The 25,968-nt window shown below is 41.8% G+C and overlaps 1 protein-coding gene across 4 annotated transcripts in view; it reads right to left on the bottom strand.

Moving 5' to 3' along the window:
- The window catches only part of pknox2 (pbx/knotted 1 homeobox 2), a 474,673-nt gene that overhangs the window by 292,993 nt on the left and 155,712 nt on the right, over positions 1 to 25,968 (bottom strand). The window contains exon 1 of one of the 4 annotated variants that reach the window (XM_073029724.1): positions 16,543 to 16,561. The exons of the other annotated variants lie outside the window; for them this stretch is intronic. The gene's annotated coding sequence lies outside the window, so the exon portion shown is untranslated. Of the gene's footprint in view, positions 1 to 16,542; positions 16,562 to 25,968 lie in introns of those variants that run through there. 4 annotated transcript variants of the gene reach the window in all.

The raw sequence follows: 25,968 nt of genomic DNA, 5'->3' as shown, positions 1-25,968 counted from the left end.
CTGCTGCCGTAAAGTTCACAACATATGCTGGCGATATTAAATCAAATTCTGATGCTGCTAATCATGTGACTTAACCATGATACTACTGCATCCCACAAAGACACAAACTAGTTTTGGTAGCCCTGCCAGAGACACCAGTGGTGTGGTCAACACCTCAGTGGAGATCAGTTCAGTGAGAGAGACTGGACCTGGCCCGTTTGAACGTTGGCCTGCTGAGGGAACAAATGTGCAGGCTTCCTTGTGGTAGTTACTTGCCGACAAGACAGTTTGTCATGTAGAGCTGCATACACTGGGAAAGGTCATTAGCACGGTAACACACTACATGGATAATCCACTCCTCTGAGATTCAGAAATGCAATAGTCATCAGGGATCCATGGGCCATCAAAACACATTGTGTTATCTCGTCTCTCCATGCTGTCAAAACAGACAACAGCTTAATCAAACAAACTTCAGAGAGGGAAAAAAATTGGCTACTCCAGATATCGCCTTGGTCCATATTGAGTCTATCTCTCTTAGTAGCTATTTCATTGCACAGTATAGGTAGTAGCTCCCAATCTCCCTGCGTTTTACATTTTAATTAAAAAAAATCTGCTAAATCCCCATAAATCCTTATGATTCTGATTTGCTCTTCATAATGCTTTTATTGGGTGGGACAGCCTGAGAGAATCTATAACCATGACAACATCTTTGTTATGACCATATTTAAAGAAATAGTCATAATTGTAAAAGATTTTTTTTAAATGATAAAATGCTAAGTTTAACCCCTTCTCCAACCCATGGCACCTCAGTATCAACCCAGCTTGAAAGTACGGAATCCCAGGATAGTTGATAGCTGCTGCCAACTCATTTCACTCAAGGTTGTTAGGTATTAGTGTTTAGAGGGACCTGGGTATCCTTGTACATGAATTACTGAAAGTTAACAAGCAAGTACAGCATGCAATTAATGGAAAATTGGCCTTTATTGCAATAGGATTTGAAAACATGATTAAAAATGTCTTACTGGCATTAGGAATGGTGCGATTGCACATGAAATATTGTGTGTAGGTCTGATCTCAATTTCTAAGGAAGGATATGCACTCAGTGGCCAGTTTATTAGATACACATGCTCATTAATGCAAATATCTAATCAGCCAATCACGTGGCAGCAACTCAATGCAAAAAAGTATGCGGACATGGTCAAGAGGTTCAGTTGTTGTTCAGACCAAACATCAGAATGGGGAAGAAATGTGATCTAAGTGACTTTGACCACAGAATGATTGTTGGTGCCAGGCAGGTGGTTTGAGTATCTCAGAAACTGTGAACTTCTGCGATTTTCACACAAAACAGTCTCTAAGAGTTTACGGAGAATGGTGCGAGAAACAAAAACATCCAATGAGTGGGCAAAAACGCCTTGTTAATGAGCGAGGTCAGAGGAGAATGAACAGACTGGTTCAGGCTGACGGGAAGGTGACAGTAACTCAAATAACCACACATTACAACAGTGGTGTGCAGAAGAGCATCTCTGAACTCACAACATGTCAAATCTTGAAGAGGATGGGCTACAGCAGCAGAAGATCATTAACATGCAAAAATATACTCAGTGGCCACTTTATTTGGTACGGAGCTAATAAATTGGTCACTGAGTGTACTTGTAATAGAAGTACAACAATGGTTCATCACCTTCATCCCTATGATGAGGGCACTGGCCTATAGCAGGGGTTCCCAAACTTTTTTATGCCATGGACCAGTACCATTAAGCAAGGGGGCTGTGGGCCCCAGGTTGGGAACCCCTGGCCTATAAAGAGACTGATCTATTCTCTAGAGTTTAGAAGAATCTCACTAAAATATGCAAAATTCTAACAAAGCTTGAGTTATGTACAGGGAAGATATTTCCCCAGCTGGTGTGTCTAGAACCAGGGGTCCGTTGAATGCATGGGAGCCAATCCGGTTTGAGAAATCTCTTCATCTAGTGGGCAATGATTCCTTGGAATTCCCTGGTCAAGAGGACTGTCGAACACACACATAGTGCTGGAGGAACTCAGTGGTCCAGGCAGCATCTATGGAAAAAAGTACAGTCGACGCTGCAGGCCGAGACCCTTCGCCAGTCCTGTCGAAGAACAATCATGGTCAAGACCCTGATCACCCATGTCATACAACCCATTCTTCTGCCTTCTCTCCATAACCTTTGATGGGTATATTTAAAGAGGAGGTTGATAGGTTTTTGATGAGCAAGGAAAACAGGAGGAGGATATGAGAATTCCTGTCAGATTGTCCCAGGGGAAAATAATGGTTACTTCTGTGCTGCCAATGTATAAATAAGGATTATGAAGCATCAATATGGCCCCTTCGTCATTACTACAAAATATTAATCAAGTCAGTGATTAAATGATGCATCTTCATATCAATCAATCCAGAGCAAGTGTTGCACTTTGACAAACTCCTCCTTCAATTATTATCCCTCCTTTTTTTGAGAAGAAAATTGAAGACGTAGAGGATTTCAGACCTGGATCCCCATTCAAATCTATGCAACAAGCATCGATGCACAGAAACAGATCCCTATATTCCCTTTTTTCCTTATCATTCTGTACTAGCTGTGTTCAAGTCCTGTAGAATGTATTTGTCAACACATATTTTAATGCAGGCGATAACCAAAATTAAAGTAAGAAATAAAGTGCAAGCCAGAAGAATTTCTCTGCAGACCCCGTATCTCAAAACATCTACAATATGTTTCTCCTTTCTGTGTCCATGCTTCATATCCATAGACACCTTTTAACCACATCAATATTCTACTGATTGCGTGTTTGTCCTTCTAAATCTTGTTCAGTATTTCTAACTAGTGCTAATCTAGCTCCCCTTATCTCTCAGAATACTTTGTGCTCTGTGACCCAGGATAGAAATCAGCAAATGTAATATCTGAATCTGCAAGGACCTGAAGCCAAGTGAAATATGACTCAAAGTGAAAGAAGATATTCTCAGAGCCAGTAAGGAGCCAATGGGTACATCAGCAGAGAAGGTGAAGTGGATCCAGAAAACAAAATACAAAAGACATTGAAAAAAATCAAATGATAAAAATAGAAAACAAAGAAACTGGAGGTACAAGGAGGCATAACCAATAATTTAAATTCAGTAAGAGAGATAAAGTCTTGGAAAAAAAACTCAAGTAAAGCCACGATGTTCAGAATTTTATTACAAATACAGCTTGAAGAAAAAGGCAGCAGAGTGATTAGATAAAGGAGGTATCTAGTGAAGCATTAAAAATATATGGGCATAATCTTCAAGATCCTCTCGTCTACACATTCAATGTGAAATCTCTCAAGCTACGAAGGACTTCACTGTGTGGTGCTTGGACAGCAAGCAACATTCTACAAACATCCTATTTATTTTCTTAATTCATCACTTTATATTATACCCACCAAAGCAAGATCTAAAGCAATTTGTCCCATGAGTTCTATTAACCCCTAAGGGACAGTTCTTGACTGGCTTTAAAATGTATTTCAAGAAATCCCTCATTTCGTTTCCTGTGGTACAATTCCATGTCAAATGAAGACAGCAGCTTCGGAAACAAACTCGAAAATCTAACCGCGTGGGGCATGGCAACATCAGGAACAAGCACACAGACAGCTGAAATGTAGTTGCATATAGTTAATGCTGGAGACAGATAAAACTAAATGACTGGTCTTGGGAACAACTTTCAGTGCTGCATTATGTCCACGATCTTGTGTTTCAGATTTGAGAAGTTTCAGTTTTCAGGATACATGGTTAAATTTCAGCCCCTTGGACAAGTAACATGAGCTTTACTCCCTGGTCTGAGAATGCTTTCAACGTTTACTTGCTGCTTTACTTTATATTTAAAAACTGTACAGTATTGCTTTTGCAAATGATGTCAGCACTTAGAACAAAGACGTGGAAAGTAAGAAATTATTCACTGACAAGAACGATGAAAAGTATGTGCGTTATTTAAATGGTGAGAGTTTGCTGAGCTTGGAAATTTTTCCACCAGCAGCAGAGAATACAAATTAATACTAATTTTTGCTTCCCAGTATTCCTTACACAGTTCATAAAGATGCAAAAATGAAAACTTGAAATTTCTCTTGAACCTGTATATACGTACAAGTATTACAGACAATCCTTGTAAACTGCTGGGCATAGCAAATTGGATATTTATCCAATTCTCTGCTAACAAAGACAGTTATGATGTCCATAAGCAACAAAAAGCAACTGGCAGGGAGGGAGTCACAAGCATAGTCTGCTAAACAAAATACTCCTCTTCACCTTTGCAGAGAACCAGTATGCGTGAGCCTCAGGAAGTATTCAAGGGGGAAATTGCACAAAATATTTCTCAACAAACCCACCAAGTTAAATCAAAGTTCAAAGTAAATTTATTATCAAAGTACATATATGTCATCATATACATATATAAATTAAACCCAAAATCTGGATGTGTTCAATAAGTTTTATTAAATAATGAGGCTCAACGCATTTGGAACTCAGTGTTATTCTGATTAATGGGCCTGCTATGTTGGCGCCAGAAGCATAGCGACACTTGTGGGCTGCCCAGCACAATCCTCGCTGATTTGATTTGATGCAAATTATTCATTTCACTGGACGTTTCATACCTGTGACAAATAAAGCTAATCTTATCTTAAAATCTTAATCTCCTTCCTGCCTGCTAAGGTTACTTATCAGAAGGGATGCAAAAGATTTATTTGCGACACGCTGAATATACACCACAATGGTGGATAGGTCATTCCCACGTTAGGTGGAAATCCAAATTACTGCTGCAACAGTGAACAGAAACATAGCCGCCAACGTGTGCACAGCAAGGAACCAAAACAAAAGAAAAGCACAATGACCATTTACGTTCAGTGGCTACTTTTTTAGGTACCTTACGTAGCTAAGCAAGTGGCCGCTGAGTGTATGTTCGTGGTCTTCTGCTGCTGTAGCCCATTCACTTCAAGGTTCAACGTGCTTTGTGTTCAGAGATGTTCTTCCCCACACCACTGTTGTAACATATGGTTATTTGAGTTACTGTCGCCTCCTTGTCAATATGAACAAGTCTGAGTCATAGAACACTATGACACAGAAACAGACCTATCTAGTCCATACCAAACTATTTATCTGCCTAGTCTCATCGACCTGTACCCAGCCATAGCCCTCCATACCCCTCCCATCCATGTATCTATCCAAATTCCTTTTAAATATTGAAATCGAACCTGAATCCACTACTTAAGCTGGCAGCTTGTTCCACACATTTACCACCTTCTAAGTGAAGAAATTCCCCCTCATGTTTTTCTTAAACATTTCACCTTTTACCTGTAGGTCATGACCCCCAGTTCTAGTCCTACCCAACCTCAGTGGAAAAAACCTGCTTGCATTTACCCCATCTATAATCATCATAACTTCATATACCTCTATCAAATCTCCCCTCAATCTTCTACACTCCAGGGAATAAAGTCTTAACCTATTCAACCTTTCCCCTTAACTCAGGCCGGCAACTAAAAGTTGATCTTGACAAGCAAATAAAGTTCCCTCTGCGACTGCCTGATCCACATGTCCCTCCCCACAGATCTCCCACCTGGTACTTATCCCTGCAAGCGTAAGTGCTACACCTGTCTCTACACCTCCTCTCTTACCACCATTCAGGGCCTCAAACAGTCCTTCCAGGTGAGGCAACACTTCACTTGTGAGTCTGTTCGGGTAATCTGTTGCATCTGGTGCTCCCGGTGTGGCCTCCTCCACTTCGGCGAGACCCGACGCAGATTGGGGGACCGCTTCATCGAGCACCTCCGCTCCGTCCGCCACAACAGACAGGATCTCCCGGTTGCCACTCACTTCAACTCTGCTTCCCATTCGGATATGTCCATACATGGCCTCCTCTACTGCCATGATGAGGCCAAACTCAGGTTGGAGGAGCAACACCTCATATACCATCTGGTTAGTCTCCAGCCCCTTGGTATGAACATCAAATTCTCCAGCTTGCGGTAATTCCCTCCCTCTCCCTTTCACCATCCCACTTTCACTCTGCCTCCTCTTCCAGCTGCCTATCACCTCTCTCATGATTCTGCCTTCTTCTACTACCCATAGTGCTTTCCCCTTACATTCCTTCTTCACCTTTCCTGCCTATCCCCTTCCTGCTTCTCCTCCCCCACCCCTTGATCTTTCCTCTGATTGGTTTTCCACCCTCCCCCCACCTTCTTTATAGGGCCCCTGCCCCCTCCTTCTTCAGTCCTGACGATGGGTCTCGGTCCGAAACGTTGACCGCTCGTTTCAACGGATGCTGCCCGACCTGCTGAGTTCATCCAGCTTTTGTACGTGTTAATTAAAATTCCCTGACTTCATCACATCATCATCCCTGAGGCGTGGCATGGTCATTCTGTCAGAAACCTCAAAGCAGGTGGTCATGGTAGAACTGACAGCGCCTTGGGAAGACCCAATTGAGGAGGCGTTTGAACGCAAGAAGGCTAAATACCAGGAGCAGGAAGAGCAGTGCCAGAGACAGGGGTGAAGGGCATGATGCATGCCTATAGAGGTGCAGTGTAGTGATTTTGCTGGCTGCTCACTGTACAGAACCTACTCTGTCCTTGGCATTACGGGGGCTGCAAAGAGAAGAGCCACCAGGACCATCACAGAGGCTGCTGAGCGAGCCTCCAGGTGGCTGCAAATCGAGAGGTGTGACCCATGGACCAATGCTGTTGGGACACAAGCCAGGGCCTTATCAACCCTGGCTGGATCGCCTAGGTGACAGTGTCTGACGTTGAAAAACTTAAAGCACCTGATGACTCCGGGTTACATCGCTGATGTGTCCAGGATATATCTCAATATCAGTGGTAGAATTTCAGGGAGAAGTGATGGTACTGTGAGAAAAATGAAAAAAAGAATGAATGGAGATGAGTGGGCTGAAAGACCTCTTTCTGTGCTGAATGACTATTACTCAATGATCAGCAGTGTTCACCATTCATTTTAATGGCACACAAGCCTTAGAAGAAGGGCAAGAGGAGTGAAAAAGGCACCTCTTCGTCTACAAATTACTCACGCACCTCACCATGCAACTTTCAGGACACAGAGCAAAATCTTCTCCTTAAAGTTTATGCCTTAAGCAAGTTAACAGTATAACAGAAATCTCAGCAAAAACAAGTTCAATAAAGGTTTCACCTGCGGCTCGGGAGCAGTACTTTCATCTCTAAACACAGAAAAGACCATTTCCAGACCGAAACAAACAAGGTCTAAAGTTCAACATATCACTGAGGAAGTCAGCCTTCTCTGCATCATTAAACCAAAGGTCCCTTCTGCCCTCTCAGAGGGATATGGGATAGACCACAGCACTACTAGAAACCAAGGGAGTTCTCCTGGTATTACTGAACCCATACACAAAAAAAGATAATATTGCTCCGTAAGGATGATGTGGGAAGTAGAAATGTCACAATAGTCATTAGAGGTGCTCCCCTGCAGTCAGGATTAAAGCAGTTCATAGGAGCAAAGCGAATGGGCTCCACTCAGAAATAAACCCTTGGTGCATGGTTGATATCTCGCATACGAGGCTCTGGGAACAAAAAAAGGGATTCATAAAGCAGAATGAGAAAACAGTTAACATGGCTTGACTGATTTATATTGGTCTATATTGATATCCTCATTGTTATATATGTCAGCTGGTATCAGAATTCTCTACATCTACAATTCCATTGCAAGCTAACATTGGGAGTGTATGGCAAAACGCCATACGCCAGAGTGGGGGGTTGAGCACGGGCTGCTCCCGCACACCGTTCACTTCCTTGCCTTCGCCTGCTGACCAGACTCGTCTGTTTTACCATCCGGCAGCGGAGGAGGTGCCCAGTGGAGATCTCGTTCCCCTGTACACTGGCGACCTGGGGTGGAAGGGGTTGCATCGGGCAGTTCCCTGCAGCCTGACCATTCTGTGGCCGGGAGGAGTCAGTGTGCCACCCTTAAATGGAGTGTGAGAGGTTGCAGCCCATGTTTGAGTGTCTGAAGGGGCTGCTGCTCAGGTTCTGGTGCACTTCTGCCCCACGCCCCTTATGCACGGGCACCCAGTACGGAAGGGGGCGGGTCGCGAGGAGGATCTACTGGTGGGCTTGCTCCTGGGCCTGGCCAAGATGGCCATTCACGGACCTAGGTGATGGAAAGTCGAGGGCTCTCGTAGTCAAGGATACGATCCTGTCCAGCTGTCCTTGGAGAGGGAGCTTGCGGTTACAGTGGGGGATTTCCGGAAGTGGTGGGCCCCCCAGGGAATTGACTGTTTTACAGACATTAGTAATTATACTTTAATTTGAACTTACTCACTGTCTTGTAAATACTTAATGTTTGTACTTTATGTAATTTTTGTGTACATAAACTTTTATAGTTTTGTAAAAAAAAGAGGCAGAGGCTTAGTTTGCCTTTGACTTCCAGGTGAGCAGGTAGATTAATCCCACCTCCGTCTTCTGCCTGAAACAAGAGTGATGAAATAATGAAGAGGGCATCCATCGACTTGTCAAGGGGCATGAGATGAAACATTACGTGACAATATTGACAGGGTGTCTTTGAACCTTTGCTCAAGTCAGCAAAGGTGGAGTGAGTCTTTATTAAAGCTGGAAAATCAGAGACAAGTGCGTTCAGAAGTTGGGTTGCAACTGTTGAATAATTATTTGACCTCTTGTTGCTGACGACAGACGTTATTTTCTCTTTGGCTACTGGTATGCACAGTGATATTTATAGCTTGAAAAGGTCAGCCTGATGGAAGAGGACCAAAGGAAAAAAATACAGCTCAGAATCACAGTAGAAGTCATAAACACCCCCCCATCACAAACCCCACGGTTACCAGGCTTCAGCTGTTCTTACAGTTGAAGGTGATTTTTAGGGAGGCTATAACAAGAAAAGCCAGCTTCTCCTGCCCTATATTGCAGCCAGGAAAGTCTGAATCATTTAATGCATTACTACCAACATAATAAAGAAATCGGACTATTTAGAAAAGTATAAAAAGTTGATTTGCTCAACCAGGAAGTGATAATACAACCAGGGAGCTTGTCGAGAAATATCAGATTTATATTCCTCAAATCTTCCTGATTGAGTTTTCACAAGTTCTAAATAAATGCAGCAGTATCATTTTAAATATCAAAATGAGAAAGACTGGTAATGTGAAATGCGTTTCCTTAATACTTTTTTTTTTTTTAAATGTTTAATTGAATTTTCAAATAGGTTACAGAAAGAAAAAAAAATTATCAACCCTTCCCCCCTCCCCCCTAACATATCCCTATAGAAAAAAAAGAGAAGAAAAAAGAAAGAAAGAAAGAAAGAATGCCTGGATATCGGAAGATCCCCACATGCTCCATGGAGTTCAAAATAGCTTTAATATGTATATTTATTTCTTTCCCCAGATAACCAATAATTTTATCTTCAGAGCACCTATATATTTTATCCTATTTTTTGTAAATAAGGGCACCAAATTTTCAGAAATATTTCATATTTATCTCTTAAATTATAAGTAATTTTTTCAAGTGGAATGCAGCTAAAAATTTCATTCTTCCAACGATCTATACTTAAGTATGAATCCGATTTCCAAGTAACTGCAATAGCCTTTTTGGCTACTGCCAATGCAATTTTTATGAATTCTTTCTGATATTTATTCAATTTGGATTTCAATTTTATCCCTTCAATATCGCCTAGTAAAAATAATGTTGGATTATGTGGAAGTTGTGTTCCAGTAAAACTCTTAAACTTGTCCAAAAAGGTTGAATTTTAAAACAAGACCAAGTAGAGTGTAAAAAAGTACCAATTTCTTGATTACATCGAAAACATTGATCAGATAAATTTGAGTTTAATCTATTTATTTTTTGTGGTGTAATATATATTTGATGTAAGATGTTATATTGTACTAATCTTTGAACATTTATTGTATTTGTCATACTGTCAAGACATAATCTTGACCAACTTGTTTCATCAATCTTAATACTTTATTGCAACAATAATCTATTCCTCTTAAACTGGACATTTTGAGATTAAAAATATCTGTAACATAGTCACATTGGTATGCAAATCAGTGAAATACTGAAAAGCAAGTGGAAAAATGACATGGAAAACAAAAGGAACAGTTTACTGCAAATGCATTGAAATACACTTATATCAAGGACTTGGATTTTTCATTTTAACTAAAGACCGCTCAGACATCCAAGGAGAAGAGGTGTATTTTTATCAACAATAAAAGCGTACTGGCAATGAACTTCAACCAGGCAAAATTTGCATTTTCTTTAATTTTGTTTGAAAGCTATTGCACGCCATTCCAAATATGCTTACCAAAATCTGACCAGTCTGATGTGTCTTTGGGGCATGTCGGCCCATGGTGTTATGGTGGAGAAAAGTGCTGGAGGATATGAACTATGAGTAGAAATGAAGCTCAAAACACAAGGTGCTGCAATTCCTCAACAGGAAAGGTACAAATTTTCAATGAATTAGCTGTAATGTATGAAACAGTCTGCAATTATCATTTTTACCCATTTAATTTAGTATCACTGCACAGAAAATGGAAGTTGAATAAGTTTTAAATAACTGAGTTAGTACTAAACACTAATATAAAAAAGTAAACAATCTCCAGCTGAACAATACTGACAAAACTGTCAGTAGCCCAGTTAAAATGCCTGTCCCAATCATGATATTTGGAGTTAAGGGAATCCAACACTACCCTGATATTTGACAGTAGACAAGTAAAAGGAAAAATCTTCTCAACTGTTTCGTCAGGATTAAGATGATTTGCTTCCAGTCCAGTTCTGTGGGCTCCAGGGTGGCTGAAATGTCCTTTGTGAGACCTATAGTCTTTGGCACAAGTAGGGCATAGTGCTAATGGAGTGAATGGAGGGGTTTGACCTGAGAGGGGCCAATGACATGGGCCTAGTTATTCACTGTCTGCAAATAGGCTCCGCATGCTCTCTACCTGCCTAAATGTTCCTTCGTCATTCTGAATGGTCACAGTCCATGACTCCCCACAAACTGACAGGAATGTTACTTTTTTTTTTCAAGAAGGACTTTTAAAGTCCCTGAAGCATGTATTCTGTCCTCCTAGAAATCTCTACCTATGGAAAGACTTGGAGTGTGATGGCAATTTGAAAGTGTGGCATCAGACATACAGTTCATGTGGGAGAGACAGCAAAATAGGTTGACAGAATCAAGATTTTGCAAGTTTGCTTGAGGAAGCACAATGACATTGGCTCAACAACCCTGCCAATCCCTTTGGTGGATTTTGGGAGGCAACCTCATGTTTTAGGCAACTTGAGGCTGGTAGTTCTTATACAGAAAAGCAAGGATTGGTAGACCATGAGCTTAGAGCCAGGTTTGAGGTCTTGATCTTTATATGCTTTTCATCAGTTCATGAAATACTGTGCAAAGGTGAATATTATCATTAAAGTGTTACCTTCACTGAGAGTGGATCCAGAACTATGTTCAAAGTAATCCACTGCATTGCAGAGTCTGCAAAGTACGTGTAATGGAGGAAGAATGGTTTAAGGCCCAAGCATTCATATACTTCAGTGTTAAAGTCAGTGACGACAGCAGTCTCCATTTGTGCACGCATGCAAAGTGCACTGCTGGAAAGAGTACTCTGAAGATCTCCTCAATTGAGACACTAGTTTTGACATGTGTTCCTGACAACACCATCCCAGTACAATCTTGGGACTTCTCTAGGAATATCAAGGAACTGAAAAGGCCATTCAATCGTCGATAAACATCTAATACAAGTCAAAGAAGCTCCTCCAGGCCATCTCACTACCTTTGATCCCTTGACCAGGAAGACAAAAGTGAACAAGGAAACTTCAGAGATGACACGATTGTGACCAACTTCAAGAATGCAAACATTCAACTGCAGTTCAGGGCAATGGAAAGGATAATCAATAACAGGAATGATGTAAAGGCTACTGGAAGATAGACTAAGACTCATCAAACAGGCTGCACAGAAGATATTTTGTTTATTCTTCATAAAGAGTTTCTTAATTGAGAGTGATTCAGCACCTGAACAAGTCGACCAGTACCCTGCTGAATGGTGTCCAACAGAGCATGATTTATTCTAGAGCGCCTGGTCCTCCACTCAAACTGTACATGGCTAAAGACACAACTGTTCAGACATGCTCTACTGTGCAAGGATGCCCTCCCTGCTGCTGCGCAGTGCTTCGTTGGAAACATGCCCTGAATCCTTGCCTTCTTCCGACATTGTCACAGCAATGGACCAGCCACAGCTCAGAGCAGAGGGGCTGCCTGGCATCGCGTGGGACAAAATGACTGAGACGACTGCTGAGCGCAAAGAAGGGTGAGAGACTGCAGGATTCGAGTGGTCAGAAAGCACACCGGAGGTCAGCAGATCTTGGTCCATGCACACCACCACGACGCTGAACCTGCATTTCAGCACTCAGTGGCTGCAACACTGCAAACAGTGGACTTACTGGTGGCTTCTCTACACCAACCCTTGGGCGAGCACAGGTGTACACAGCAATGGGAGAGGTAGGGATTTATGTAAGGCTGGCAGCATAATGGCATTCTCAGTTACACATCTCTGGGATGAACACCGAAACCATTACCGCAGACCCATTTGAGACCTAACCCCACTGGGGTCAAGCACATATGCCCCCAGTAGGATGACCAGGATATGTTCAACGTGTCATCTCCATCCAGAATCAAGACCACTTCAGTCTCATCTTCTTGTATACATAACTTGATGAATGTTAGTAAAATGTCATGGTCCTGCAATTAAGACCATAAGACACAGGAGCAGAATTAGATCATTCAGCCCATTGAGTCTTCTCTGCTATTCTGTCACGGCTGATTTAATATCCCTCTCAACCCCATTCTCCTGCAATCACCCCATAACCTTTGATGTCCTTACTAATCAAGAAATTATCAACCTCGGCTTTAAATATACCCAGTCACTTGGCCTCCACAGTCAGCTGTGGCAATGAATTCCACAGATTCACCACCTTCTGGATAAAGAAATTCATCCTCAACTCTGTTCTAAAGGGATGTCCTTTTATTCTGAGGATGTGCTCTCTGGTCCTAGACTCTCACACTATTGGAAAAATCTGCTGCACGTCCACTCTATCCAGGGCTTTCAATATTCAGTAGGTTTCAATGAGATTTCCCCCCCCCCCCCCACCCCCGAATTCTTCTGAACTCTAGCGGGTACAGGCCCAGAGCCATCAAACGCACTTCATACATAAACCCTTTCATTCCTGGGATTCCCATGTATCTCCTCTGGACAGGCACTAACAGGCATTCTGGACTCCATTAATCAGTATTGCACACCACTACTCAAAGCAAGTTTGATAAGAAATTAGTCTGTTGCCAGTCCATTCAACTGAAGAATAATCTTACTAAAAAGAACTTTGATGCAAGTTGTTGGAAATTATTCAATGGGAAAAAAAGCCAAATGTGAGAAAACAAGGTTTAATCACCAGAGACTGGAAAATGAAAATAAGAAATTCTATAGGGCATATAGTTTTTTTTTTTAATAACCGGGATTCAAAATGCACACAGAGTCTGGCATTTCACTCCCATTCTACTCTCACAGCGGGAGAGAAATGCACAATTAATGTTAGAGGCAGCCAAAAAAGGGGCTCACTATAAAAGAATAAACATGAAACTGTCAGTGAACTGCCTTGAGTGATCATCTCAGACACGTCAATGGGTCAAAATCATCCTACCAGCTCTTGGGAAGCCTAAGCCACAATTACTTTTGCACATCTATGCAGCATGATTCAAGCAATTAAGACACTACTTCCATCGTCGATTGTAGTAAAAGTGTTCACCCTGAGTTATAGAGAAAGCTAAGGCAGGCACAAATTTTATTTCTCGGAATGCAAGAGATTGAGTGGTGACTTACAGAGGTGTATAATGAAGGCCAGAGATAGGGTGAACACACAATCTCTTTCCCAGGGAAGGGGAACAAAAAACTGAGGGACATAGGATTTATTTATTTATTTATTTACTTGGCGATATGGCACATTAAAGGCCCTTCTAACCCAACGAGTCACATCATCAAGCAACCCGCCTGTTTAACCCCAAGATGATAGATTTAGAGTGACCCGAGAGGCAGACACCATGGGTGATGCATATATGGAATAAGCTGCCAGAGGAAATGGTTGAGGAATGTACGATAATAATATTTAAAAGGCATTTGGATAAGTACCAGGATAGGAACAGTTAGGATAGATGTGGGCCAAACATAGGCAAATGAATAGTAGGCATAGACAAGCTGAGCAGAAGAGCTTGCTTCTATGGCTCGATAACATTCTGACCATTTTACAATAAATGAAAATCTACAGCCTATGCCTAAAGTTGGATTATTTCCCAGGCGAACATACAAAAATCAATCATTTCTCTTTGTTCATTCATCGCCTCCTTGCAGGATGACCTTTGGTGCCTTGGCTCATGGCTCATGAGCATGCAAGCAGGAAACTACTCAACCAAATAAAGCACAGCAGTCACACCAAATCCCATCCTCACCCAAAATGCACGTACTTTTGAGGTGACAAATATTCTCCGTTCCAGCTCGTTAAAAGTATCAGTTAACTGAGACCAACAAGACATCCAATCTAGAATGTTTCTGGAATGGCTCAGTTCCACATAATACATATTTACGGATCAGAAGAGTTACCCATGGAATCGAATAATGAACTTTTCCAGGCTGATATGCATCTTAGTGTATGTCAAAAAAACAGATATCCAGCAACTTGGTGAGAATCTTGGTGTATGTGGATTATTCAGCATTATGAAGGCCAACTACCCAAGAAACTACATCACAAGGGGTCTGTAAATTAACTTACTAAGAACAGAGACATTTCAGCATCCATTAAAAGGAAAATTGTGAAGAATCCCTCACCCTTTATACACTATTCTCCAATGAAATGCCCCAGGTCTAAAGCCCAGAAATCCAGAAGTCAATAAGGCCAGCTGAAGCCCTCAGGAGGAGGTGTTCTCAAATTTGACACAAAGGTCTTAAATTCAGAACCTCAATTTCTGTTCCGGAGATCTCAGATATGCTTTAATTGTGACCATCTTCGGGAAAAGTGACAAATCTGATTGTGGCAACTACAGAGGAGTTTTGTGTTGTCTTCCACAGGATGCATTATCTCAAGGAATAGAGGCTGAAAGGCTGCATCTTGAATTGTGGTGTAGATTCTATCCATCAAGCAGCACAACACCAAGGAATTTACAGTTACTGACCCTCTCCACCTCCAATCCCCTAACGAGGACTGGGACACAGACCTCCGGTTTCTTTGTCCTGTAGTCGATAATCAGCTCTTTGGTTTTGCTGACGCTGAGTGAGAGGTTGCATCAGCAAAGCCGTTGTCTGACGAGAAAAACATCAAGGTCGCAAACGCTGCACAAAGTTCAAGGTTGACAGGCAGCATCCCTTCAGAAACACAAGCTACCTACAGCAGGCACCTCAAAGTACAGTGGCTTCAACTGTGCTACCTCCTGCAAAATCCTCCAGATTCTCACGGAATAAGCAAGCCAACAGCAGTGACTTCCCCTGGGCCAACAATGAGGTTCTAATTTGATGCCCTAATTACACTCAGTCAGTGCCATTGGGAATGACATGATGCTTACATGCATGACACAAGTCCCAAAACAGATTTGATTCTGAGCTCCACTACGTCGAGAGGTTACCAAGCAGAAAGAGGAGAAGAGTCAAGGATTCTGATAAAACATACAGTATATGCAAGAGTTTAACATTTTCACCCACTTTTGGGAATCTTGATCAATGACCACTCAAAGTGGAGGAGCAACGTTTGGGATTTTATTGAGAACTTTGAATCTAAACATATGAAGCACATAAGCCCAGTTCAGGTGCTTAGGCAAGGCAGTCCTGCCAACTTTTTTCTCACCTCACCTACGGCAAGGTCTCATTAGTCAAAATTCATTTATTATTAAAGAGCGTGTAAAGTATATGACCTCGAGATTTGCTTGCTCACAGGTAGCCACAAAGCAAGAAACCCGAAAGAACCCAATTTTAAGAAAAAAAGAATACAAATAAGAAAAAAAGACCAACACTCGATGTGCAAGAGAAAGAAAAATAAATTTAAAAAACATGCAAAGAATTGAAGTGAACGACAACAGCAGTCAACAAGCTCAGAACCCACAGGAGTACAAGTTGTCCTCTGCCCTCAGGGGCATCAGCATAGCAATGATACAAACTGATAACTAAAGATAAGGACTTCAATTCACACAGTACAATTCCTGACCTTAGAACATCCCAATGTATGTCACAGCTAATTAAGTATTTTTAGGGTAATCACTGTAACACTGAAATGCTAGAAAGCAGAATTCATTCAAAGCTCAAAGAGTATCTGCAATGCATTGTGTCATTCCTAGCTACTTAGAAGAATACATGGTGCTAAGTTCATAGCCAGAGTACAGAAATGGGCCCTTCAGCCCACCAAGCCTGTCCAAAACATCAAGCACCCATTTATGTTAATCCTACAATTTTTTATTCTCTCCACATTCCCATCAACTCTCCTCCAACCCCAGATTCTACCATTCACCTTCACACTAGGGGCAATTTACAGTAGCCACTTTACCTACCAACTCACCTCTCTTGTGCCAGCAACATTAATGCCTGCAGGATTTGCATTCCCAACGTCAAGCCAGTAGGACCTCCACCTTCATTCCAAACGAGGATGGCGATTCTTGCTCGCACTAGTATGCCACACTCTGAAGCAGGTCTAGACTCATGTATAAAGATGAGGCAATTGGACGAAATACTGGAGATCTGCTAACTCCCTTAATGTTTAATGCTGCATTCCATTAGGGCTGCCAATACCGGGGGGGGGGGGGGGGGGGGAGGAGGGAATGAGTAGACGTGAGGAGGGGCAGGCCAAATCTCACAGCAATAGCAAGCTTTTACGAGGGCTGCTTAATTGAGTAAAAATATCACAAGGCGTTTTACAGAAGCATTATCAGACAAAAGTTGATACCGAGCCAAAGAAAGGTAAAAAACTAAAATAACTTGGAAAGGAGGGAAGTCTAAGTGAGAGGAGAGAGGCCAGACATTTAAGGATGCAATTCCAGGGCCAATCAATCAATTCTAGAAAATTGGTCACAGACTGTACATAATTTTCTGTCAAAATTCACAATGCTGGAAGCTGCATCAGTTTTCATTTACAGCAAGGTAAAGTAAATTCAAGTGTGACCAGTTTACTATAAGCCCAACTAGAACAAGGATCTCAAATGCCAAACCATCAAACCATGTACGGCTCCCATAAAGCAACTGATACCCTGGGACTCACTGAATAACTCACTGTCTGCTGCATTACACAATTCTATTCTCATGTTGGCCTCCTCCTTCTTTTCGTAGCATTGGTTATACTTAGCAATTCTGGCAAGGAATAACCCAGCAAATGCTGTGGGACAGTATTTTAACAACCTCACCGCTACATCAAAGATTCAAAAAGATTCCAAGAACATTTATTGTCAAAGAATGTATAAATTATACAACCTTGAGATTTGTTTGCTCACAAAGCAAGAAACCCAAAAGAACCCAATTAAAGAAAAAAAATCAAGAAAGGGGGAAAAATACAAGTCACGCAAACAATCGTTGCGAACGACAGCCTTCTGAACCAAAAATGAGTCCTCAGATCCGAACTCTGGAGCAGCCTGGAGTAGGCCCAAAGCCTCAATTATCAGTTTATTAAGTTAGCAGGCATGGAGCACAACAGCCAGGGTAATCTTCATAACCTCAGCGCCTTGGAGAGAGAGGAGTGAACATCATGGAAAACGAGCAATGAATAAAACAAAAAAAAAAGTGCCAGAATCACACAGCGATGCCTATGAAAAGAAAATTTAGAGCTGAGATTGCATTTTAACTAAAGGTCTGAGACATGAGACATCTGCTGAATGTTTCCAACATTTTCTGCTATAGTGAGGGTTCTTCTCTTCTGGCTCTCATTTAGATTTTTTTTTTAAAAAGGGCTCCAAGGGCAACTTTTGCCACACAGAGGGTGATGGATACATGGAACAAGCTGCCAGAGGAAGTTGTAGAGGTGAGGTACAATTCCAATGTTTAAACGTCACGTACATGGATATGGGCCAAATGCAGGTAAATAGGACTGACTCGGATAGACATCTTGGTCAGCACAAATGAGTTAGACTAAAGAGCCTATATGATTCCTTCACTAGCACGAGTAAGACAGATCAAATGCTCTCTATTTATATCTATGTATAAATTTCCATGACTCAATGTAAAAGTAGTATTCGACTTTAACTCTTATTTTACACTATGGAAAGGAAATAATCATGCCAGAAGACTTGTTGTTGTGGCTGTGATTCTGATGTGGAATCACTAGCCACTCCCCTCCTTATCCTAACAGACCCCCACACCCCTCAGGGCTTACAGTAGTCGTAGGAAAAACTGAACATGCAGATCACGGAATATTCTAGAATTAGACCCAGAATGGGGAAATGATGGGGTAGTTATAAACGGCCATGATTTGCAAGGTTAGATCTTGCTTTTTATTTTATTGTGTTTCCCTCTGGGCAGCTCAGGGGTGGGGGCAGCTAGTACAGCCGCTGCCTCATGGCATCAGGGTCCCGGGTGGGGGTTGGTCAATCTTAACCTCAGATGCCGTCCATGTGGAGCTTGCAGGTTCTCCCTGTGACCATGTGGGTTTACTTTGGAGAGTGCTCCCATATCCTCCCACATGCCTTAGGCAAGTGGGTCGGGATGTTAATTGGCAGCCTAAAGCTACCCAACATAGAATTGCCCTAGTGTGTGTAGATGAATGGTACAATCAGAGGAGTTGATGAGAAGTTTGAAAAGTGAGTGGTATAGGATGAGTGTAAATGAGTGGTTAACATTTGACACAGACTCAGCGGACTGAATTTGTCTGTATTTGTCCATGAATCTCTAGGATACATTGGTCATAGAGCTAATTTGTTCAGTAGAATTGGATGGCTGGAGCAGGAATTAGAAGTGAGAAAGATGGCTCACTCAATGTCACCTACCATAAGCATGCAATCATCAGGCATTGAGAGTAACTTCCCTTTTTCTAGTCCAGACAGAGGAATGCCCATCACCGTGTCACATCCATCTCAGGTGAGACCAGTAAATACCAGTGGCTGAACCTTGCCCAACGTTGCTCCGTACGAGTCAGTACAACACCAAGTGGGATTGTGAACTTGTGTCCTGGGGTATCAGAGGTGGGACGTCAAGTTCAAGTTCAGTTTATTGCCAATCAACCGTAACCATTTATACAGCCGAACGAAACAACGTTTTCTGGACTCAGGTGCACAACACAGTACATATAACTCACACCCATAACTCAAAGTAATATTGCCACAAATAAATTAACAAATAATAGGGTGCATACATGATCTAAGCTAAAAAGCAAACAGTATAATGCTACTGGTGCTTCATACGTGAAGAGATCTTGTGTTGGCAAGGAGTTCAATCGTCTTATGGCCTGGAGCAAGAAGCTGTTTCCCATCCTAACTGCTCTTGTCCAAATGCTACGGTACCTCCTGCCTGATGCTGGGGGGGGGGGGGGGGGGTCAAAGAGATTGTTGGACAGATGGGAGGGATCATTGACAATGCCTAGGGCCCTGCACAAGCGACGCTCCTGATACACATCTCTAACAGAAGGAAGCTAGACCCTGATGAACCTGTCAGCACTCCTTGCAATCTTTTCTCGGGACTTGCGATCAGATGCCCTAAAATATATTATTTATTGAGATGTAGTGTGGAATAGGTCCTTCGAACTGCACCGCCCAGCGACCCACGATTTAACCCTGGCATAATCACGGGACAATTTACAATGACCAATTAACCTACTAACTGGTACATCTTTGGACTTCTGGAGGAACCTGGAGTTCCTGGAGAAAACCCAAGCATTCCATGGGGAGGACATAAAGACTCCTTACCGATGACGTTGGAATTGAACTCCGAACTCCGACGCCCCGAGCTGTAATAGCATCGTGCTACCATGGCGCCCATAATTTTCTTCAATAAGAAAGTTTAACACAAGTCCAATCTAACAGAAAGTTACTGCCAAGTTTATGTCAGAACACACTAGGGAGGGGTTGGGGGAGCAGGCCTCACAACTGAAGGTTTCAGAGGCACAGCAAAGAAAGGTTATTCGCACAACCAGACTGTGACAAAGCCCAATAGCTCAAAGTTCAAATGACACTTCAAATGTGCAAAAGCACACACAGGAATCAATATCTGTCAAAATGGAAAATTTACAGAAGCCTACCTAAAGTTTCAGAGTTCATTTTGGTTTGAACGAGAGCACCATGTGATGGCTCTGCTCGATTATAATTAAAACATTTCTTATGCAAATATCAAATTACATGAAAGGCTGTATGAGCATATACTGCTGAACCATGCAGATAACACACAGCCAAATGCAAAAGATATCACACTGCACACGTTCGCAAGCTGACACAAAATCAAAACTCTTCCAAAAAGCAAGACTTAAACCTTCCTGAGTATCTGAAGCCTCCGTTGTTCACGGTCGACTATGGATGTTGCGTCCTAGCTGCCGAGATACGCAAGCCACGGCAGTACAATATGGAGAGCAAGCTGTTACCCATGTAGCAAGCTCCCCCTCTCCACACAACTTATGAACCCAAAGGAACGGCAGAGCCCGAGACAGCTTGGTACCAGCAGCATCGTAGGAGTTGGCAATCAGCATTGAACTCAATGTGGGACTGCCTTAGGGACTCCAGCTCTGGACTTTTCCCTCAGGGTTTACTCCCAAAGCCTTCCTCATGAGCGAGTACAGCCGCAAGGCAGCAGTTTGAGATCAGAGTTTTCCTTTTCCAAAATGAGCTGCCAACCACGGCTGACGTGCCCCATCTGCCCGAAGCGACTGGTTTTAAGGTGCCAGTAACCAGTCTTTGCCCCATCTCCAGTCAGTAGAAATGGTTCCGCCAGGCTTAGTATCTAAGCCAAGACTTAAACACGCCCCATAAATCACCCCAAATATATACTATTCCACAGCCTAGTACACATACTAGCACAACATGATAACCAAACATACACAATCTCACATAAATGCACCCACAGGCAAATGATTTCCAATACATACACAACACACACACCTCATACATGAACTTACAGAAACCAATACACAAGTGTTAAAATGTAGGCCATCTTTTACCTGTATACATTCAAACAACATATAAACCCACCACATACAAAGTCACTCACTAAGACTGTATAAACGGCATACAACAAGAAATACACCAGGGCTATGAGAAGAGAGAAAAGGGAACAGGCGCCATAAACTGGCCTCTGTTTCAGTATCCGGTTCGTTACATTTCTGTGAATCCTCATCACCACACATCGTAAAGCAAATGTTTTGGGCCAGCTGTACCCCAGGATATTGTTATTTTCCTAAATGAGCTGAAGCCCTCTGCTGTAGCACAATGCTTCAAAGTCTCAAAAAGCCTACAAATCCAGTCAAATTATAGTGGGGATCCCCAGGAGACCCCACTCAAATATCAAGGCAATGAGTCATATTAAATCAATGTCCCCGGGCCTCCCATAGTCATAAGAGTTTGAAATCTCTTAACCGTAAACTCTCAGGAGTCCTAGCAACACTTCAGGAGCCAACACCATGAACAGATGTTTCTGAAGACACTGCCTAGAAATCTGTAATCAGACAGTCAATCTTTTGAAAGCATCCAGTTCTTCCCAACAAAAAACTAACAGCTACACATCAGTGTTTCATTATGCCCGGATCTGTAGGTTCCATTCTGCAGAGATATTCGATCTCAGCTGGAGAGATGGCCATAAAGGTGCCCTGATGCCCCAAGCTGAAAGGTGGAAATCAGGAGTCATTTCGCTGCAGGTCACCATGCATTAGTGCAAGCCTGCAGGACCAAGATGAACACAGCTTCCGTCTGATGCCACGAGGAATGGAATGATTAAAGAAAAAAATCTATGCTTCATGGTAGTTGGTCATTAGACTGCAGACATGCCTTCAAGACCGTTCATATCCAAAGAGATTTTGATGTGCTTGTGCAAAGTATATAAGCATATATAACAATTATTTAGGAAGGTAAATGGTACACTGGTATTTTTGATAACAGTATTGGAAGCCATGTCTTACTGAGATTATATAGGGCTCTGGTGAAAGCCCATTTACAACATTGCCTGTCATTGAGATCACCATAACTAAAGAAAAACATACTTGCATGGAGTCAGTGTAGAATCAGGTTGATTCCTGGAATGAAGGAGCTCTCTGTAATCAGAGATGTGTCCTTTGCTAAATGGATCTTTAAAAAATGAGAGATGATCTTATTAAATGTATAACACTCAGTAGGGTTTGATATAATAGATGCTGAGAGATAGGTTCTTCTAGCTTTGAAGAATCTACAACTAGGAGACAATCTTAAGAGCTGGCCACTTAAGTGAAATGACAGGAAATTACTTTGCAAAAAATACAATTTACCTCATAGGGGGGTTGCTCAGTTGTCGAGGCTATTTAAAGCTAAGAGTGACAGTTATTTGTATAATGAATGAGCTAGCGGATAAGGATTGAATAGGTAAATATACTCAGCATAGGATCAACTTTCATTTATTGAATGGCAAAGCTGGCATGAAGGATTAGATGGGATGGTCTTACATTACATTTGTTACAGCTAAGATTATGGCACAGACAGTTCTAAGTTGTACCTTGGAGCTTCTTTTCAGGGAAACAATTTGACCCTTTTTAGGTAACCATTATTTGTCCTTTACTGTCTAAAGTTACACAACATGAACAATTGCTAGGGAGAAGTATCAGTACCTTTGAGACAGCACATGAGCAACATTTTCAGGAATGTAATGGAGGCAAGGCATTCAAAAGCGACCAAAACAAAAAAGAATATTATCAGAAACATCATTGGTTAAAACTTCTCCACTGGAACACCATAGTAGCACAGCAATTAGCGTGACAGTATTACAGCGCGGGGCGTCGGAGTGCAGAGTTCAATTCCGGCGTCCTCTGTAAGCAGGTTTGTACATTCCTTCCCATGAGCACATGGGCTTCCTCCAGATGCTCTGGTTTCCTCCCATATTCCCAAAGTTGTATCAGTTAGTCGGTTAATTGGTCATTGTAAATTGTCCTGTGATTAGGTTAGGGTTAAATTGGGGGTTGCCGGGCGGCACGGCTCAAAGGGCTGAAAGGGCCTGTTCTGCACTGTATCTCTAAATAAAATAAATTAACACATAATCTAGCTTAATCTTTCAATACAATACAAAGAAAATGCCACATCGCTGGACATAAGCCATATTTTGAATGAGAGGTTACACTAAAGTCACATCAGTCCATTCAGACAAACATAACAGGCCCCATGACACCATAATAAGAGGAGCAGCTATTGAAAATCATAAGCACAGTCCCCGTATTTTTAGGCAGCAGCTGTTTTTACTGAGTCCACTAAATCCCATTTACACCTCGACCAGACCAATCTTATTTTTGCTTCTCCTGTTACCTTGCACAATTATTCCTTTCAACATGCAACCTCACAGGCTTCAGCAGGTTTTCTTTTCTCATGTTCACAGACTTTGTAAATGCTTAAAAACTGTTTCTTACCCATTGATTTTTCCTGTTTTAGTGAAAGGCATTTGACCTGAAATATTAACCTTTTGTCGTCTCCCCAACTTTAAAGAATTTGTACTCAGTGGGTTCTTGATGTCTAACCAAATCCACAACAGAGTACACAGAATGTGTATAGTTCCTTCATAGGACCTTTATATATGGCCTCTGAAACTATCAATGAACAGTGAGCTAGATCTAAATGGCAAAAGCCTTCATTATTTTGCAACCACTATTATGAATGCCACAGTAACCTGAGTACTTACTGCATTTTTTTTTGTTTTTATAGTCAGAACACTGAAGATTTTGGGTAACAGAGTTATTGTGTGATTTTGTTAGGTCAAATTTGTTGTTACGCCAAGTGGCAATCACATCTACTGTGATGAAATGAAATGCTTTGAGGGGTTACTCATGGCTACAATCAACTTCTGCCTAAGCAAGGAACTGGAAGTACTGCAATTTGCCTATCACCACAAAAGGCTCTCACTGGCTCTCCATTCGATCTTGTATCACCTGGGCAACAGCAATACCTATGTTTATTGACTACAGCTCAGCATTCAGCATAATCATCCCATCATTTCTAATCAACGAACTCCAAACCCTGGGCCTCTGTAACTCCATCTGCAACTGGATCCTTAACCTCCTCAGTGGGAGACCAGTTTGTGCAGATCAGAAATAACATCTCATCGTCACTGACACAGCTAAGGATGTGTGCTTAGCCCACTGTTCTACTCTCTCCACACCGACAATTGTGTGGCTAGGCACAGCTCAAATGCCATTTATAAATTTGCCGATTTCACAACTATCATTGGCAGAACTTCGAGTGACGACAAGGAGCCATGCAGGAGCAAGATAGATCAGCTGGTTAAAGTGTTATCATAGAAGCAAGCTTGCACTCAATGGCAATAAGACCAAGGAATCGATCGTAGACTTCAGGAAGAGGATGTCATGGGAACACACACCAGTCCTCATCAGGGGTGAGCAGTTTCAAGTTCCTGATCTCAACATCTCTGAAGATCTATCTTGGGCCCAACATATTGATGCAATTACAAAAAAAGCACAACAGTGGCTATACTTCATTAGGAGTCTGAGGAGAATTAGTATGTCACCAAAGACACTTACAAATTTCTACAAATGTACTGGTTGCATCACTGTCTGGTATGGAGAGGCCACTGCACAGGACTGGGAAAAACTGCAGAAAGTTGTAAACTCAGCCAACTCCATGTTGGGCACTATCCTCCCCAGCACTGAGGACATTTTCAAAAGGCGATGCCTCAAAAACACAGCACTCATTATTAGAGACTCCCATCACCCAGGACATGCCCTCTTCTCATGGCTACCATCAGGGAAGAGGTACAGGAGCTTGAAGGCATTTCAGGAACAGAGTCTTACTCTCCGCCATCAGATTTCTGAATGGACAATGAACTAATGAATGCTACCTCACTATTTTTCCCCTCTTTTTTGCATGACTTATTTAATTTAATTTTTTTTAATGTAGACTTCTTATTGTAATTTATATTTTTATTATTATGTATTGCATTGTACTGCTGCCAGAAAACAACAAATTTCATGACATATGCCAGTGATGTTAAGCTTGATTTTGATTCCTCAGTTATGGTTGTAGCACATTAAAGGAAAGTTGTTAGCAGTGAATAGCTTGGGGGCACAAGATGTTCATTTTCACCTGTCTTTCCCTAGGGAAGTACTGTGCCAAAGGTTCAGAGAATGAGCAGCAATAGAACACAGGATCACAGGGTATGTAGGTCATAGTCTCCTGAAAATGAATGGTGGTTTCAAAACCAAAAGTTTAGCTAAACACCACATTCTTCCTGTTACGCTCACTCACACTGTCAATGATGGACTTGCAATTTTTAAAAATTCACTCGTCTTTTCCTTTTTGAACTGTTAATTGGTTTATTGTGAACTTTAGTGCTCGGCTTAGATTTATTTCCATTATCAATTCACTGTTTTTGTTAAACCTCCCTCGAATGAAACTTTCACTGGACTGCCCTCAGAAAATCAGTGCACAGTTTCTGATAACCAGTAATGCAGCAGAGACGAGTGGTATATCCAAGCCCACAAAAAAATTCTGTAAAATGAGCACCATCAATACCCAGTACACACACAGCAAAACACATCCAATCGTGTTTGAAGAAATTAGAATTCAACTGGAAAGACATAACTGTAGAAAAGAGAGTGTTGACTGATTAGCTTTTTCTGCAATGCAAGCATGTGTGTTTTTACCATTCTGATAATGCTATTGTACAAACGTCATTCACATCAGTCCATATATCACAGGAAACAAATTCAAGCCAAATGTGTAAGAGGGTTGCAGCAATTCCAAGATGGTCGTGGATATTAGGAGCCAAGTCAACCTTCTGTTGAAAAGTAAGATAAACATTCTTAGGGCAGTGCTGATTACACCTAGCAGATTAA

This window comes from Hemitrygon akajei, chromosome 26, assembly GCF_048418815.1.
Source record: "Hemitrygon akajei chromosome 26, sHemAka1.3, whole genome shotgun sequence".
Lineage (NCBI taxonomy): Eukaryota > Metazoa > Chordata > Chondrichthyes > Myliobatiformes > Dasyatidae > Hemitrygon > Hemitrygon akajei.
Note: the sequence above shows the minus strand (reverse complement) of the source record. Positions and strands in the feature narration are given on the sequence as shown.